The sequence below is a fragment of the Solenopsis invicta genome, chromosome 4 (genome assembly GCF_016802725.1).
Source record: "Solenopsis invicta isolate M01_SB chromosome 4, UNIL_Sinv_3.0, whole genome shotgun sequence".
In the NCBI taxonomy this organism is placed as follows: domain Eukaryota; kingdom Metazoa; phylum Arthropoda; class Insecta; order Hymenoptera; family Formicidae; genus Solenopsis; species Solenopsis invicta.
Window position 1 is genome coordinate 14,091,190 of NC_052667.1, and position 18,235 is coordinate 14,109,424.

The following is an 18,235-nucleotide window of genomic DNA, read 5'->3' on the forward strand; positions in this document are numbered from 1 at the left end:
AACAATTCTTGGAAGCCGCGAGCACCGAAAGGGAAGCGTATAATTCTCGGAAAACACGCAAGCATGAAAAACTTCCCGTAGCTGAAACCTATTCAGTTGCCGAGATCAAAGACAGTTCCTAACATAGAAAAGGATAGCGATAGCGACGAAAAGTCAAAAAATAAGCATCAAAGATAGTTTCGAACGTAGAGCGAGACAGCGATAATAGCAAAGCGTAGAAACGACTTGATACCAAAGTATCTAAAACGCGAACAAGCGTGAACGCGAAACAGTAAAAGTTTTAACACTTAAAAATATTTTCACAAGACCGAACTGTCACGACGAAAAGTGAAAACCTGACAATTTCAAATACAACGCAAAGAATCGTGATTAGTCAATTATCACGATTTGAAAAACTTTGCGAATACAGAAACCGATAGGACCTGTAAATAGTATTTAGTGTTAAGTAATTAGATTTTAATCAAGCATAATAAATACATATATATTGTCTCGTATTTTCTTGACGCCGGAGAGCAGCGGCAAAAACGCGATCAAACAAAAGAACCGGAATTACGCGCGAAACACGCGCGTGAGCGACGAATGAACCGATAGATATGTTCACAACAAATCACGAAATTGGGCGCCAGACGCGATTATACCGGTCGCGTCGCCGGGTACACTCTCTAACACCAAACGCGGATTTACACCACGCGATAGCTCGTCATACCAAAGCGTGAAATTGTCGCTCGCACGCGGCCAGCTAGCTCCTTTAACCGGTAGAGGGGCGGGGTAGCGGAGACAGGGACGAAGCGGCTTTCTTACGTGAGGAGACGGGTAGGCAAGAAACCAAGTAAAATCAGGCCGATATAACAGGTAGAAATAACATATATTATAGCGTATAATAGAGACGGAGTACAACCAAACACGAAGAAAATATAACTCAAAGCAAGAAAAGAACGAAAAAGACGAAGAGTTGGCGAAAACGAATAGGCGGAACGCGAGAATTCTCTTAAATCCTACAACAATTACGGCGCGAACCACGGCGGCTGATCCCGCGCGGAACACGACAGCCAATCACGCGCGTTCTGAACAGCGCGGCGAGAACACATTAGCCAAACTTTCGCTAACAGGCATTATTTAATTCAAAACGTAGCACAACCAAAGATGCCTGCTGACGACAACGCTGTCGTCGCGGCCAAGTTACAAAATTCGTCCTAAAACGCGCGATACGACAACGCACCGATAACGCGGGCGGCCGTGCGATTGCGGCCGGAACACGACTCGCGCATGTGCGCGAGGGCTTTACGGCTTCCCGGGAAGCCGGTGGTTCGCGAGCTTCTACGGCGGGACGGCTCAAACACACGCGGCAGCCAACAGCTGGGTGCCTCGACAAGGTCTCGTACTTGAGGTGGAGAACCAGCCAAACATCAAGAAACAAGGTGCGTTCAATCGCCACGCGGCGGACGCACTCACACACTAACCTAATGGCTCCACCTCAGAGCGCGAGCCGGTCGACACCGACAGCTCGTGGCTTTACACAGCGGTTAGACGGGTCACCTTGACTTTCGGCACGGTCTTCTTCCTCGTCTCCGGGACCCCAGGCAGAGATCGCCAGGCCGGGCACCCGACAGCCACTTCCGGTAACACGCGCTCTCGTCACCGGGTCGCACGCAAAAGCCGAGAGGATTGCGCTCGATGCGCGATCGATGAGCGCTACCCCTCCCACAGAATGCGCGATATCCTTGCACCACGCGGCGCGGCCTATCAGCGGCCGTCCTTATCTAGCCGTGACGTCAGCACAGTGTCGGGTCTCCGCAGGTGTCGTGCGGTTCCCGTCGGCATCCGACATCCTCGCCGCTCTCGTCGTCTTCGCAGATAACAACAGCAGAATTTTCTTGCGACGATTCTTTGCCGCTACCCTCCTCGATGGACAGCCGACATTCGACGGTCTTCGTCTTGGCCGTTCGTCCGTCCCAGCCTGTCCATCAGCTGTGCCACTTGCGAGCCTCTTTTGCGTGGCGCTTATCTGTCGCCACGTCTTGTCTCGTCCTCCTCTCCGTCGGAGGCTTCCCGTCAGCCCTGGACGATCGCATTCTCCTTTTCTTGCCGCTGTCCATCTTCCTCGCCGCTGCTGGTCCTTAGGCGACGTTTGTCAAGGTGCCCGCGGTGAAATAAGCCGCGAATAAGTAAATGAAAATAATACGCTACGCAGTCCTGCCGGAGATTTTGCTCTCTCACTGAGTGCCCGACCCGGTCATATGCGCTTCCTTGTGCTATGCTTAGGTGGAGAACAAAGTAGCGAGGCAGATAGAACTGCCACGTCAAAATATATATATACAGGGTGATTCAGAACGACCCATGTGTCCCTGTAAAGACGTGTTCTTGAATAAATTCTGAGACGATTTTTCCTGTACGAAAATTTTATCCAACGCTTACTTTTTGAATAATAAGAGGATAAAGTTAGCGAATCACGGGCCGTGTACACATGGTAGACAAAGGCGGCGGAACTCACCGTCCGACGCGGGCGCTTACCCGTATATATATATATTAATAAATATAATTAAATATAGATTTGGATAGATATCCAACAGTGTTAGGAAAAATATACATAACCATTACATATAATTAATACAGATTTAATACTTTACTTTCACTTTCATTTTTCTGCACGAACACTATTCTTTCCTATCAAACTTCTATCTTCCAATCTTTTGTGTGAATGATGGTACCAAATTTCTTATGTCAATGACAATTTCAAATTTCTATCATTTTGCTAAATCTCTTTAAGACTATCACTTTACTGATCAGTATATATGTAAATAAAAATCATTACAATATAAACTTAATTAGGTTCTTAATCATTAGAACTGTTAAAATAAAATAAAACACAAAAATAATAACGACTAATTTTACAATATTCTAATAATCACAATAGTATTAGGAATTGGCAGACCGCCAAAAGTAGCATAACGTATACATACATAATAATCAAATTAGATATAAGACAATTAGTATAATTAGTATATTTAGTCAGCTGCAGATGACATAAGTTAGCATTAGGTTTAGACTTAGGATATCACCAACAAACAAAATAATACCAAAAAACATTTATTTTGACGTACCATCACATAGTGATTTAGGCACGTGACAAAACGAAATAAAATACAATTTAACCACAAGATCTAAAACTTGTAAACAACAATAAGTAACACGTAAAATATTGCAGAAAACAACATCGAGGTAATAAACTCGTAAATAATAAGCAGATCAATAAACGATCGGAAAAACAAAATGGTGCATGACGATTAATACCACGCGTGAAAAATAGTAACCGCGAGTCGTGAACAACCGGATTAGAGAAATCTAAACAAAAAAAATAATACTCCGCGAGTATAAAAACAAAAACAATTGAGAAAAATAACCGTCATAGAAGAGTATATAAAGGAGCGACAAATCGTTTACGAACGCAATCAGTTCAGTTCTTACAACACGTGAACGTCTTGATAAAAAAAGTCGGACGTTAACGGTCGAAATAGTGAGTTAGCGTAATAAAAAACCGACGAGACTAGTGCGTAAGGCTGCAGTGTCGAGAAAGAGACAGGTAAATATGTACTATATCGATGTAACGATATCGTACCGCAAAGCTTACAAAGCAACAAAATATAGAAACATCGTACATTACAAATAGCCGCAAAAATGACAGACAAAGCGTTTAACGATATAAAATTAGCCTTTGACGAAACACCGGCATTATTCCTGATACGAAAAGAATATAAATTCGGCATACAGACCGATGCCGCGAGATCTGGACTGGGCGCTAGACTATATCAATATCGCGACGACGACGATCGTAAATACACTATCGCATTCGCGAGTAGATCGTTAAAAGGCACGGAAATAAATTATACGATAACGGATCTATAAGGATTAGCGTTAGTATGGGCCATACAAAAATGGCACACATTACTATTAGGCTGGAAAGTCAGGGTACACACCGACCATAAAGCTCTAACGTTCTTAAATACGTGCATAACAAATAATACGAGAATAGCCAGATGGTTTCAATTCTTACAAGAGTTCGATCTCAAATTGGTACACATCTCAGGCAGGGACAACGTAATAGCGGACACATTATCGCGAAACAACAATTCCAGATAAAAACCCACCGACTACTGGTATATCGCATTATTCGTAAATCACAGAGACGGAGCGCAAACCGACAATTGGACGCGCGTAATAGCGGACGCACAGCGCGAACAACCGTTGATGGTAGAGGCAGCAAACGATTTAAACCATAGAGACGTCGTATGGTGCGACAACATAATTAGATCGATTTGCAAAGACAGTAAAAAAAGAATTCTACTACCGCGAACCGTGTCATGGAAAATATTCAGAAAGGCACACCGTCTATTGTTACACTTCGGAACAGATAAGCTCATAGCTTTTGCAAACGAGTATTTCGAAACACCCAACTTAGCGCGAATTTGTCGCGACGTGGTGGCATCCTGCAGATCGTGCCATTCAACGAAATGATACACGAGAGCAACGGCAGGACCCGAGTATTACGAGTTACCGAGACAACCGTGCGTGGCGATATCCGTCAATATCTTTAGCAGATTACCAATGGCCAAAAGCGGATTCAAATACGTACTTGTCATAATGGACAAGTTTTCTGAGCACGTTAAACTATAATCAATGGTGTCGCAAGACACGAGAACCATTATAGCGAAATTAGAAAATTATTTTGCAGTGGTTGGCAATCCGGCAGAGATACTGACGGACAACGCAGGACAATTTAAAGGCAACGAATAGGGAGCGTTTGCGTTTAGGCACGATATAGTAACGAAAAAGACAACGCCGTATAACCCACAATTGAACCCCGTAGAAGGCGTTATGCTTAAGTTGGAAGAGGGCCAGGCTTATCCTCCTCAGAAAGGAGGGCAAGCCAGTGGAGAGTCTTTCCGCGTATAGACCCCTATGTATGCTGAATGATGTGGGCAAAATCTTTGAGCGTATCATCGCCAACCGCATCATCCGGCATATGTCCCAGGAAGGTCCCGACTTGTCTCCCGGCCAATATGGATTCCGAGAGGGGTGATCGACCATCGATGCCATAAGGCAGGTCCGATCCCTCTTGGAGTCTATTACGGGGGACGGTGGTGGCGTTGGCGATATCCCTGGACATCGTTAACGCTTTTAACAGCATCCCGTGGGGCGTGGTAGTGGTGGCGCTGAGCAAGTATCATCTTGTGCCGCCCTACCTCGTCTCCATTATACGGGACTATTTCCGGGACAGGGTGCTGGAGTACCGAGACAAAACCGGGCTCCAGCAGCGGAGGAACTTGTCGTGCGCCGTTCCGTAGGGGTCCGTGTTGAGCCCCCTGCTGTGGAATATCGCATACGACGCCGTGATCTGCGAGGCCTTCTCCCCTGGATGCCACATCGTCTGCTATGCAGACGACACGTTAGTGGGGGCCAGGGGAGCCTCCTGGGGTAGAAGCCATTATCCACGGCAACTGCGCCGTGGAGTGTATTGTCGGCTCCATCAAAAGCCTGGGCCTGAGGGTGACCCCGGAGAAAACAGAAGCCGTATTCTTTCACGACGACTCCAACCGCCCCAGGCCTTCATTCTGGTGGACAACATTCGAATCCGGGTGGAGGCAACCCTAAAATATTTAGAGTTGCTATTGGATGGTTGCTGAGTCTTTGTCAAGCACTTTGACAAGCAGACCCAGCAATTGGGCAAAAGAACAAACGCCCAACTTCCAAGGTCCGAGGGTCGGTGCGAGGCGCGCGTACGCGTACGCCGTGATAGCTGGGGCTCTTTACGGAGCCCCAGTCTGATTTCGCGAGGCGTTAGCTAGCCGCCGAATACGCGAGACGCTGCACGCGGTGCAGCGGCGGCTGGCGCGTAGAATCGTGCGCGCGTATCGCACCGCATCCAGCGCGGCAATAATAGCCCTGGCGGGACTCCGAAGGCCATTCGCCTATGCGGGGGAGTCGTCACCCTCGGGTCCGCCGCGCTGTTAAAGGAGAGAGCGCGCCGGCGGGCGATGGATGCCTGGCGAGAAAGCCTTGTCATCCGCCGGCGGCAGGTTCTCAGATCTTGGAGGCCGTCCTACCCCACTTGGACGAATGGGTGAGCCGCCCTTGGGGCGGCCTGTCCTACAGGATGACGCAGGTGCTCACTGGACAGGGATGTTTTGGTGAGTACCTGTGCAGGATACCGCGGAAGGAGCCGACGACACAATGTCACCATTGTGACGCCGAAATAAACTCCGCGCAGCACACGTTGGAGGTCTGTCCAGCGTGGGACGAGCTGCGCGGAGTCTTAAAAGAAGAAGCTGGTGACAATCTCTCCCTGCGGGCCCTCATTTCCTAGATGGTCCGCAGGGAGAGTGCATGGATCGCGGTCTCCTCCTTCTGCGAGCAGGTAATGCGACGAAAGGAAGAGGCCGAGAAAGTTAGGGTGAGAAAGGGGAGCCCCCCGGCAACAACAACAACGGAGGCAGCGGGGACGGAAGCCACGATCCACTTTGGCTCTCCCCCGACCGCCTCGAAGAAGATGATCTGCCCCCCGCCCCCCGGGCCCGCGTGGCCCGACTACCAAAAGGCGGCGAAGGAGAAGGAAAGCGACAACTCTGAAAGATGGAGTCTCTTCTCCCCTACGGCTGCTGGCCCTGCTTTCGGGACACGCAGCCGTGGGAGGAGGGCCCCTTGTAGTGAGCCCAGCGAGGCGGACCTTACTTGACGGTCCGTGGGAAGCGGCTTGGCGACATAACGCGAAGCCGCTTCCCCCCCCCTCACTGCCACGCCGGAGTGGGGAGAGGGAACTAACATTCCCTCTCTTTCAGGGTATAACAGCGGGCCGCGCCGCTTGTTATAGTACGGCGTGAAGAAGCCCGAGGTTACGGTAGGGGCCGGATACCGCGAGCTTTACCCCTAAATATTAGGGGAAAAAGCGGGGGGGGGAGGGCTGGTGTCTCCTTCCGCCGACTTAATGCAAACTAGGCCCTAAAGCCCTGCCAGGGGCGCCTACTACTAGGGCGCCCCTGGTGCCCTGAGTCGGCCTTGGTCGACTGGGTCCGGGGGGCTCCGAAAGCATGCTGCACTCGTTCCCGGAGCCTCCCAGCCAAAGACCAAGGCAGGACACCTGGAGGGGTTTTAGTGGGTATGCCCCCGCCGGCACGTTGTCGGCGGGGAAGAGCCCCACATAACCACCAGGCCTCCCCCAGGGCCTGGGGTATGCGGTAACGCATTTCCTCTCCGTAACAAAAAAAAGGCGTTATGCTCGAGTTAGATCGCATAATACGCACGTATTTTAAGTCATCATCACGGACTTTGGCCGAGTTTAATAGCCAAAGCAAAGCGCGTGATAAACGCAACGGTACACGCGAGCACGGAATACAACCCGATAGAGCTGCTCACCGATAGACTCGATCATTTAGATTTACCGGAAAAGTTAATTCTAAGCGTTAGAGAAAATGCGATTTATCGCGAAAAATTTAATCGAGCGCGACAAAGATTGACCGACAGCGCGAACAAACGAAAGAGGCAAGCCAAAAAACACACGACGGCAAATCAGTACAAGCCAGGAGATTTGATTTGGATAAGACAACACAGTCTTTTGGACGCGAGTCAAAACAAGATTTAAAAATTCGATCTGTTATACAGTGTCCATACCAGGTTATCGAGATACTGCGACAAAACGCGTATCTTATTGGCGACGCAGACGAAACCGTGCGTAGCGCGTATAACAGCAGAATGTTAAGACCTTATCGTAAAGCGCAATTAAAACCCGAAAGGGAGAGCGACAGCCAGGAAGAGGAAGACGAGTTTCTTCCGAATGAGCTGGAAAACCCGTACGAGGATGAAGTCGTACTAGAGCCGAACGGCGAACCGGCCAGACAACTCAGACACGTATCGTTGAACGACCCCGACGAAACGAAATCCGAAAACGACAGCGAACTGTCCGACACAAGATCGATCAATAGTGAGGACCAAAGCAAACTTTACGGTATAAACGCGGTAAGCGCAGACCAAGCGAGAGATATACCATCCAAGGCGAAACTAAACGAAACGAGCGATAGTCAATCCGACATTCATGCAAACAATAGTGATAAATCAGGAACGAGCAAATCTTCCGACATAAGCGAATTATCCGATCTAGATTCTGTGCTAGAGAGCAATCAGGAGAACGAAGAAGCGTACAAGAGCGAGCGCAAACACAACGAAAGCGCAAAAACGTGAAAAGGTAAAGCAAAAAAACACAAATCGTACCGTCGAAACGGATACAAAACTGATGCTAAATCAAACGACGAGCACGCAAGCGACTTGGTAACATACAATCAGGCAAATCGGCAAAATGTCAACGACATAGCAACGCAATATTCAAACAGCCAAATTGCATGGAACACGATAGTCGCGAACGACTGCAAAATCTATCAGTTGTACAAATCATATGCTGCGTGGAAATGAGCTACTAAAATAGATCTACCGAGCGGTGAACAATCGTACACCGTAGAACAGGCTGTACATGTAAACATGCTAAAAACGAATCCATGTACTATAGACCGCCAATCAAAACAATTACCGATAACAATCAAAATAATTACATACCAAAAAGAGTAGGTTTAGCAAGCGACATAGCGTCGCAAAGATCCGCAAATCAGAATGCCAAAAACGGACGATCATACAAATCGTTAACCGCAGCGGACGCGTATACCAAAATTAATATAAAACCATCCTATGTGGACGCGACAAAAGCGAAAACCGTATCGCGAAACAACCACGCGCGATGGACGGATCCCGCACGGGACCAATAGCCCACCATTACTGACAGTGGCCGATGCCTAGAGTTTTTCTGTTGGTTGGGTTAGATAAATCAAGATGATTGATTGGTGGGCTATCACGGCTCGCACCGTGAGCTATCGAATCTTGTCCCGCGACGATACAACGCGGAAGACCGGAAATAACGGGAAACGAACGCAAAACCACCGAGCAAAGGCAAACATACGCTAAAATAGTGAAATTAAAAACATACGCGACAGAACTGAACGTTGAGCCGATGTACCGCATGACCAACGATTCGAAATCTCAAATAACAAGGAACACGTGTGAAACAACTTACGTCGATGTAGTTAAGACAAACGTGAAAATGATTGCAGTATTGCCGAACGATAAATCACAGACAGTAACACACAGAAAATAGCGGGGAACGCAGACAACCGGCAACAAACGATTACGAAAACATCGTGCAAAAATCGAAATAGCAAAACGCGAACCAATGAACCGCAAATAGCTGATAAGGGCGAGCCGACAAGAAGTGCAAATGAAAACGGCGAATCGCGTTAATAGCAAAAACGAACCGCGTGCGAGGAGAGCATTGAATTGGAATCAAATCGAGCGCGTAGCGGACGTGCAGACCTCATTAAACCTAATGAGGTATACGTCGACATACACGGAAACAAAATTTCGCTTAGAAATAACGAAACCGCGGATAAAATAGAAGCGACTAATATAACAATGTTGATGATTTTGGAGAGATATAAACAAAACAAAATGATAAGGAACCAAATGAGAGCCGCAAAACGCGCAAAATATTTGAAATAACGCGAACAGCCGTCAATAATAAAGAAAATAGTACAACTATGTAAAACCATTCAACATCACCGACCGGACGAACGCAACAATCCCGACAACGACAAGTGGATTAGCGTTGAGAAAAAAGATAAAGTTGGCAAACCGGCAATAACGAATGATACAGATATAGTTGAAGATAAAACAACCGATGACCCTGTATCGAGTAAAAGCGCGACAAGTAACGATACGATAGTTCAAAGAAACGCGACGAGAACGCGAAACTTATCGATCGGACGGACGGAAAGCCGCGTAAAAATGCGCAGAACATACGCAAAAATAAAAAAAGTAACGACGATAACGCTAAAAAAAAATGATATTCGAAATATACGAAATCTTGTTAACCGCGATAAAAGCGAAGAAAACAAAAAACTGTCACAAGCAATATTATAGAACACTGACAAACCAGTCCACCAATCAGCGGACCCAGGTCAACGACCAATCGTCATCGAGCACTAGCAGCGCCAACCCTCCGCCGCGACTCGAACGGAAGAGCTCACCATTTAATTTTACGGAGAGCACGATAAAACTCACAACGCTCTCGAAAAGATTTCAAAACGGAAATTGGTGCGTGATCATGAGTCAACGGCAAAACAAAACCACCAGCCAACAGGCAAGCCGGCAATCTGTCAAGACGAAAGAGGAAGTTGCAACACCGAGCAGCGAATGTAGCCCGACATATAGAGTGACGCGAATCACGAGAAAAGCGTCAGACATGATTCGCATTGCAAGGAGTCAGAACAAAGCAATTTCGATGAATTAAATTGAATGGAGATATAATTATGCAAACGATTGGTTAAAACAAGAGCCGAATGGAACAGCTTAAAAAAAGACTTGAGGAGCCGCACAAATATGATTAAATGGCTAGACCAACACTTAACGAAGACCGAGACGCTCTAAAAAAAGCGAACGAAAAGTCAGCCAGGTGCAAAAAGAATTTATTAGACCTGTTTGAAAATATCACGAGCATAAGAAGGAACACTGTGAGATACACAAATAAGTTGTTCGTACAAGATACGTGGACAAAATAAAATATAATAGAAGTTTTGGCTAATGTGAGTTTCACAGATTTAAGACCAAACGCCGAAATGGCAGACGAGCAGTGGAAGCTGACACTCACGCTCAACAAGGGTCAAGTGACGGCAGCCATGAGGCAGACCGCCACACCACCGGAACCGCTACCATCCATTTCAGCGGCAAGCGACAAAACAAATTAGTACCAACCAAGGCCATTGGAGGTTGATTTAATAGAAAACCTGTCGCAACAAGAGTCGCAGGACGAACGCTCAACGGAAGATAGAACCGAGGCGAGCGACTCGTCAACCGAGATGCAGACAATTAAAAGAAAAGAATCACGTACAAACAAAAAATCTACTAAGGAAACTAGAAAGAGAAAGAAGGCATTGAGTGACGATTCGGATAGCGAGTACACGCCATCCAAGAGAAGGAAAACCGCCAAATCCAGCATATCCAAGGCCCAGAAAGCGAAGAGAGTCCAAACTTACACACCGAAACAAAAGCTCAAAATGGCCAGGAGGAAGAGGCAGAGAAGAGATAGTGAGATCAAGAACCCAAACATGAGACGCGACGAGGTGACCGGCCGATGGGTAGAACCACCAGAAAAAATTGTAATATTACCCACTTTTTCTTTTAACGGAGGGGAAATGCGTTACCGCATACCCCAGGTGGTTATGTGGAGCTCTCCCCCGCCAACGACGTGTCGACGGGGGCATACCCACTAAAATCCCTCCGGGTGTCCTGCCCTGGTCCGTGATGGGGAAGCTCCGGGAAAGCGTGCAGCATACTTCTGGAGCCCCCCCGGACCCTGTCGGCCGAGGCCGACTCGTCGCGCCGGAGGCACCCTAGCGATGGGTTCTCCGGCAGGACTGTGAGGCCGAGTCAACCTCAAGTCGGGGGGAGGGGACACCAGTCCCCCCCTCCGCCTCTTTCACTGGTATTTGGGGCTAAAGCCCGGGATATCCGGCCCTCGCCGTAACCCCGGGCCCTTTTGCGCCGCATTTGTGCGGCGTGGTGCACTTTTTTTACACTTAGGGGGAGGGAAAACTAGTGTTCCCTCTCCAATCCCGGCGAGGAAATGAGAGAAGCAACACGGCATTTGTCGCTGTGTCGCTCCCCCCAAACCGTCAGGTGGAGTCTGCCTCGCCGGGCTCATAGCTACGAGGGACCCTCCTCCCACGGCTGCGAGTCCCAAAGGGGCCAGCAGCAGTAGGAGAGGAGGGGCGCCTCCTCAGGGTATTGCTACCGCTCCTCTCCTTCTCTATGGTGGGGAGAGAAGGGGCGACAGCTACACGGCCCATCCGCCTTTTTTGTGGCTGGGCCGCGAAGGCCCGGAGGGCGGGGAGCACGCGTTTTTCTTTGGAGCGGTCGGGGGGGGGGATGTGACCGGACGAACAAACATTAATTTCATCATTTTCACTTTTCGGGTTATTTTTCTTACCTTTGGATGTATCCTGCACGGATCTCACGGTCGCCAGGTAATTTGACCTAGTAATTACCAAGTGGAATGTCTAATCGTCTTTTCTGACTGTTTCAGGAATCCTCGTACGTGATTGGCCAGGCTCGTCCCTCCTGTCAACGGTCATCGTGGGATTGATCACGCACCCGCGTGATGTTTGTCGGTACACAGGTAAGTCTTTTTTTAATTGTTTAGGGCACTGAGTTTAATGTTTATACGCTTGTTGCTACAGGAACGCACTTGGAACGGGATTCGCGGTGTTCGGGTGAACGCACCAATTACAGCAAGTTTTGTAATTAGTTATATACTATATTTATTGCACACACTTATTATATAAAAATAAATTGTCTTCTATATTGTCTTATTACACGTGTACAATGTTCCCGAATCGCGATAATGTCACGTTCCTTAATAACTAAAAGAATCACTCGCTTTGCGCGCGATGATGCAATATTGCATTATCCGTTTTACACGCACGGTCGCATATCCTCTCGGTTTCATGGTCTAAGATCGACTGACTGCCAAGATGGCTTTCTTTACCATCTCGAACTTCTTGTTCCCCTTTCCGAGGGTACGCATGCGCGTTACACTTGCCGTGTATTACTACGCCAAGTTTCCACAACGATTGTGGAATCCACATTGAGTTGGCGCGGGAAGGATTTTTGAATTTTGTGGCTGAATATTGTTTTAGTATTACAATTGAATAAATTCAAATAATGTAATAATGTTAAAATAAGTATAACCTTAAAATGGATAAAATTAAAGTAAAATACAATGATAATAATAATATTGATAACAAACGATGAATATAATACTAAAGATAATAATATTAATGTAAGAAAAATAAATAATTGCGAGATTAAGACGTCGGCTCGATCCTATTTCGCATCTTGGTCAGCCCTCCCGCTGTCTTTCGGGTCCTGGGCCTCTCCTGCGCTGTCAGGGTCTGTTGTTTGTTGCAGATTCCTCTCTCGTTGCTGTTGCGTAGTCGCCGTCTGAACGGTTGTGGCCCGTTCCATGTCTGTCGCGGCTACTACGCATAGATTGGTTTTGCCTTCGATGTAAGGTTTCTCCTGGTCACCAACTCCGTTCTGGAGCTCCATGGTGATCGTGACCTTTCTTGCTATGGAGGGCTCCCCTTCACCAGGCAGCCACTGTGACCACGGGAAAATTTTCCCGTCAAATTTCATCCTAACTTTGATTTGGAAGAGATTTCTTGTAATTGTTGCGGAGTAATTTGCTTTATATTTATTATTTTATTACTTTGCGAGTGAAATATCTCATAAAAACGTTTTATTTATTTCGCGTTATAGAACGTAATATTTTAGTTTTTACTGCAGGTCAACTTTTGTTCAATGCTTTTTACATAATACAAGTGAAATATAGCATAAAGGACGTTTCAATTGTTGTACCCTGTACAACTACGATAATTATACGCATAGCAACAGGAAATCAAGATTCCTATTGCTATGCATACGCGTGGCGGACTCGAATTCCGCATACGCTAGAAATATCGAAAAGACGCTGATGGTCTGTCGGGCTTCCGGCCCGCAACACCATCGCGCTGCGCCAGCTAATGCTGAGTCGCTTTCCGGTATTCGGATTTCGGCTAAGCATGGGAGCTGCATGCCGCAAGGAACACGATTGGCCGAACCAAACGACGAATTTCCGTATAAATATCGCGACAAAATCGGAAAGCGACGGAAGAGTTTGACAAACAACTGTCCGGTGTGTTACTCGCCGTGCGTGACTTACACGTCGAGCTTGTAACACAATCCGGAAATAACAGCCGACCTATATATACCGGGCCGTCCGGGAAGAACAAGCAAACGAGCGACATACATAATCATACTACAAGTGTAACGAGGGCAATACTGAAGAAAATACATTATTTTAACGTTGGAACAAGCAAGTGTTTTATCTTCAACCACCGAGCGGCCCTTCCTACGAGTCCTAACTCCTAAGGCGCCAAAAAGATCCCGATATACCTACCGACGTCTCTGGAGCCATCACCGGGGCACAACATTATATTTGGTGGCAGCGGTGGGATCACGCTCAAAAAGACGGTACACCCGCAAGTCGTGACGACGACAATCGAACAGAAGCGCCAGGAAGCAGCACGCCCAACAACGGAGACAACACCTGCGAGATCACAACGGAAAGAAGAGGAACCAGAGTCACAGAAGACGTCAACAAGAACGAGGCATCAGGATCGCCGACCTATCTCAACAGCCAGCGCAACGTAAGCCGAGCCATCTGAGGAGAAGCAGATAAGCAGCACTCGACAACATGCGAGCGACCACTGTGATTTTATTGTATGTTAGAAAATTCTTTTGTAAATGCCCAGACGGAAACGCGCTCCTGAAGAGACACGTAACGACGAAAAAACAAACGTTAGGTCAGACTCATCATCGTTCTCAATAGAAATCGCGGCAACCGCGTTAGAAGATATTCGCGACGCAGTTAATAGAGTGTTAAACGAAACGGCGAGCGAGACAGACGATACAGACTTTGTTATAACAACTAGAGAATTCCCTGTAAAATTACACGACTTTAGTTTACTAAATATGGATAGACAAGCCGGTACCTCGACACAACAGACCGACGCCACAACGGCACGCTTTCCCGTCGGAACGTCGAGAAAACTAACAGCCAAGTCAGCAGAAAATGTACAATTCAGCAATACGCCGAGCCCGTAGCAACGCCAAGAACAACTTACGATTTGCCAATAACAGAAAATTTCTTAATGCATGAGCTATTGCGCGAAATAAGGGAACTCCGGGTATCTTTCACGGGAATCGTACCCGAAGCCCGCGGTACCCCACCTAGGGACACGAACCAAGACACAAGGAGTTTCCATGATCACGCCCGCGAACTTTCTTATGGCCGATCCGTGTACGATCAGAAATCAGAGAGGATCAACGGTTAATTTCTTAACGTTAAAAGACGCTCGAAACATGATCCCAGATAGACGGAACTTCCCGGGATCGCGTAAAAGAATTTATAAACGCTAGCTCATATGCTATGAAAAATATTCACCCAGCAGAAGAGCACTCACTGCTTGAGGCCATGATCTGCACAAAATTTAAAGGAAAGGCAATGACGGATTTCCAAACACGGGATATAAGAAGTTACGAACAATTAAAAAGAGAGCTAGAAAATGAATATTTAAGTAAACGAAGCACTGCGCATTTACAAATCGAATTTAACTCACTAAAACAAAAAAGTGGAGAAAGCGCATAAGACTTCGGACGCCGAGTAGATAAACTGGCAATGGATCTGTACGAATCAATGGAAGAGGGCAAGGAGCATACTCAAGAACAACAACGAGCCATTTTAGAAAGCATTAGAGAACAAGCCCTCCATAATTATCAAACCGGATTGCACGAGGATATCTAGCTCCTCGTACGCGCACAGCGATATCCAACGCTAGCTGAAGCGATAATCGGTGCAACGGCCGAGGAAAAGATTAAAGGCCCAAGCAATCGCAATTCGAAGTTCCAAAAACAGATCCCCTTGTATAGAACACCGCAATGCAAAAAATGCGGGAAAACAGGGCACTACGGACAGGACTGCCGTAGTAGCCGATATACAAACCGCTTCTCATTACCGAGACCGGACAATCGCTCTCACATAAATGCTTTCGAAAAATATTGTAATCATTGCAAGAAGAAGGGGCACACCCGCAAGGAATGTTGGTGGCTAAACAATCAAAGAGGCATCGCAACGAAAGAAACAAAAACATACCAAAATGGTAAAAATAATAAAACAGAAAAAATACGAGCCATAAAAAACTCGGGCGCACAAAGCAGCGAAGAAGAAGAGAAGGAAGAGCCAAATAAGATAACGTTGCGCAACGCCGCCGCGTATCGAGTATCACACATGCGACACGCGCCAAGGGAAGATACCGGGCTGGATATGATATCGCTGCCGGTAAAAGAGGCCCAAAGAAATCATATTGCTTTCTTGTTCGACACAGGGGCAACGATCTCAATTATAAAATTGAAGACATTAAAAGATAAAACTATAATACAAGATGAAAAAATAAAACTAACTGGGATAACAGGCAATTCGATTACTACACTTGGGAAAACGTATCTACATATACAGGTACGAGATGCAAAAATAAGCCACCCAGTATACGTAATTAAAGACAACGAACCTCTAGAGTACGATGGAATACTCGGGGCCGACTTTGTCAGGAAAAATAATATGACATGCGATTATGGATCGAGAAAAGTGACCATTGGCCAAACAAGCTTCAACTTATTTCCATATCGAAGGATAATACTAAAACCACGAAGCGAAACTATCGTACAAATGTCAACAAACCAAAATAAAATTGGTATAATCAAATCAGCAGAATTAAAAGCAGGAGTCTATATCGGATGCTGCTTGGTAGAACCAAATGAGTTCACGTGCCCCGCGAGTATATTAAATACTACGGAAGAAGAAATAGATATCCAAGCACCACAGATAAAAATCGAGGAATTAATATGTGAAGATACTCTCGAAAAATCAATAAATAAAATCGAGGAGAAAAACGCAACAAAAATTTCAAGAAAAGAGCAAATAAATAACCTCTTGAGAATAAGCCATTTAAATGAAGAAGAGAAGAAAACTCTCTTAAATATTTGCGAAGAATTTAGCGATATTTTCCACTTAGAAGGAGAACGGCTAACGTGCACCTCTAAGGTTTCGCACGAGATAAAAACACGCGCGGATACAGCAAGTGTAAATGTCAGACCGTACCGATTACCCGAAAAACATAAAATCGAGGTAAATAAGCAAATAAAAAACATGCTAGACCAAGAAATAATACAGCCGAGCACAAGTCAATGGAATGCGCCATTACTCGTAGTCCCCAAAAAATTAGATGCGTCAGGCAAACCAAAATTACGCATCGTAGTCGATTTTCGAAAATTAAATGATTTAACAATTGGAGATTCGTTTCCAATACCCAATATCACTGACATCTTGGACCAGCTAGGAAATGCGAAATATTTCTCAACACTAGATTTGGCATCGGGATATCATCAAATCCCAATGTCCGAAAATGATAAACAAAAAACAGCATTCTCGACAGCGCACGGACATTACGAATTTAATCGAATGCCGTTTGGATTGAAGAATGCGCCTGCAACCTTCCAACGCCTAATGAATAGTATTTTGACAAGATTGCAAGGACTAAAATGTCTAGTATTCCTCGATGACATCGTAATATACGGTTCGAGTTTAGAAGAACATAATAAATGATTGATTGAAGTATTTAAACGACTACGGAAAAGTAATCTAAAACTACAACCTGACAAATGTGAATTTCTAAGAAAGGAAGTGATATATTTGGGACACATTATAACAGAAAAGGGGATCTCACCAGATCCATCCAAGCTCGAAGCTGTAAGCAAATATCCGACTCCTCGTCGAGTAAAGGAAATTCAAGCTTTTATAGGATTAGCAGGATATTATAGAAAATTTATAGAAAATTTTTCAAAGATCGCCAAACCGCTCAGTAAATTAACGAAAAAAGGAGAAAAATTTGAGTGGACGAACGATCAACAAAATGCATTTGATGCATTGAAAAATAAATTAATAACGGCGCCCGTACTGAAGTATCCAGACTTCAACGCGGAGTTTATCGTCACGACGGACGCATCAGATTACGCCATTGGAGCCGTACTCTCGCAAGGGATCGTAGGCCAGGATCAGCCGATCGCATATGCAAGCCGAGTGTTAACAAAAGCCGAACAGAACTACAATACGACCGAAAAGGAATTATTGGCCATACAGTCTGGGCTGTTAAACATTTCCGGCCATATGTATACGGTACAAAATTTAAAATTATCACGGATCACAAACCACTGATATGGCTATTCAATGTAAACGATCCGGGTTCTCGACTAATCAGATGGCGGCTTAAATTAGAAGAATACGATTACGAAATAATTTACAAGGCTGGTAAAATAAATAAGAACGCCGATGCCTTGAGTCGAAATCCGATCTGAACGGACGAGCATATAAACGCGATAAAAGATGACGACGACAAGGAAGGAGAAGACGAAGAAGATGAAGAAGGACAAGTAAATTACTCCGAAGATGAAAAGGAGAAAATATTATATGAATACCACGATGCCCCCCTCG

General features: G+C 46.0%; 1 protein-coding gene across 1 annotated transcript in view; it reads left to right on the forward strand.

The window, feature by feature from the left end:
* LOC105199537 (opsin, ultraviolet-sensitive) overlaps nt 1-12,458 on the forward strand; it is a 713,170-nt gene extending 700,712 nt beyond the window's left edge. Inside the window, exons 5-6 of the transcript XR_005574669.1 lie at nt 12,173-12,265; nt 12,327-12,458. The gene's annotated coding sequence lies outside the window, so the exon portion shown is untranslated. The remainder of the gene's footprint in view (nt 1-12,172; nt 12,266-12,326) is intronic.
* The last annotated feature ends 5,777 nt before the right edge of the window (nt 12,459-18,235 follow it).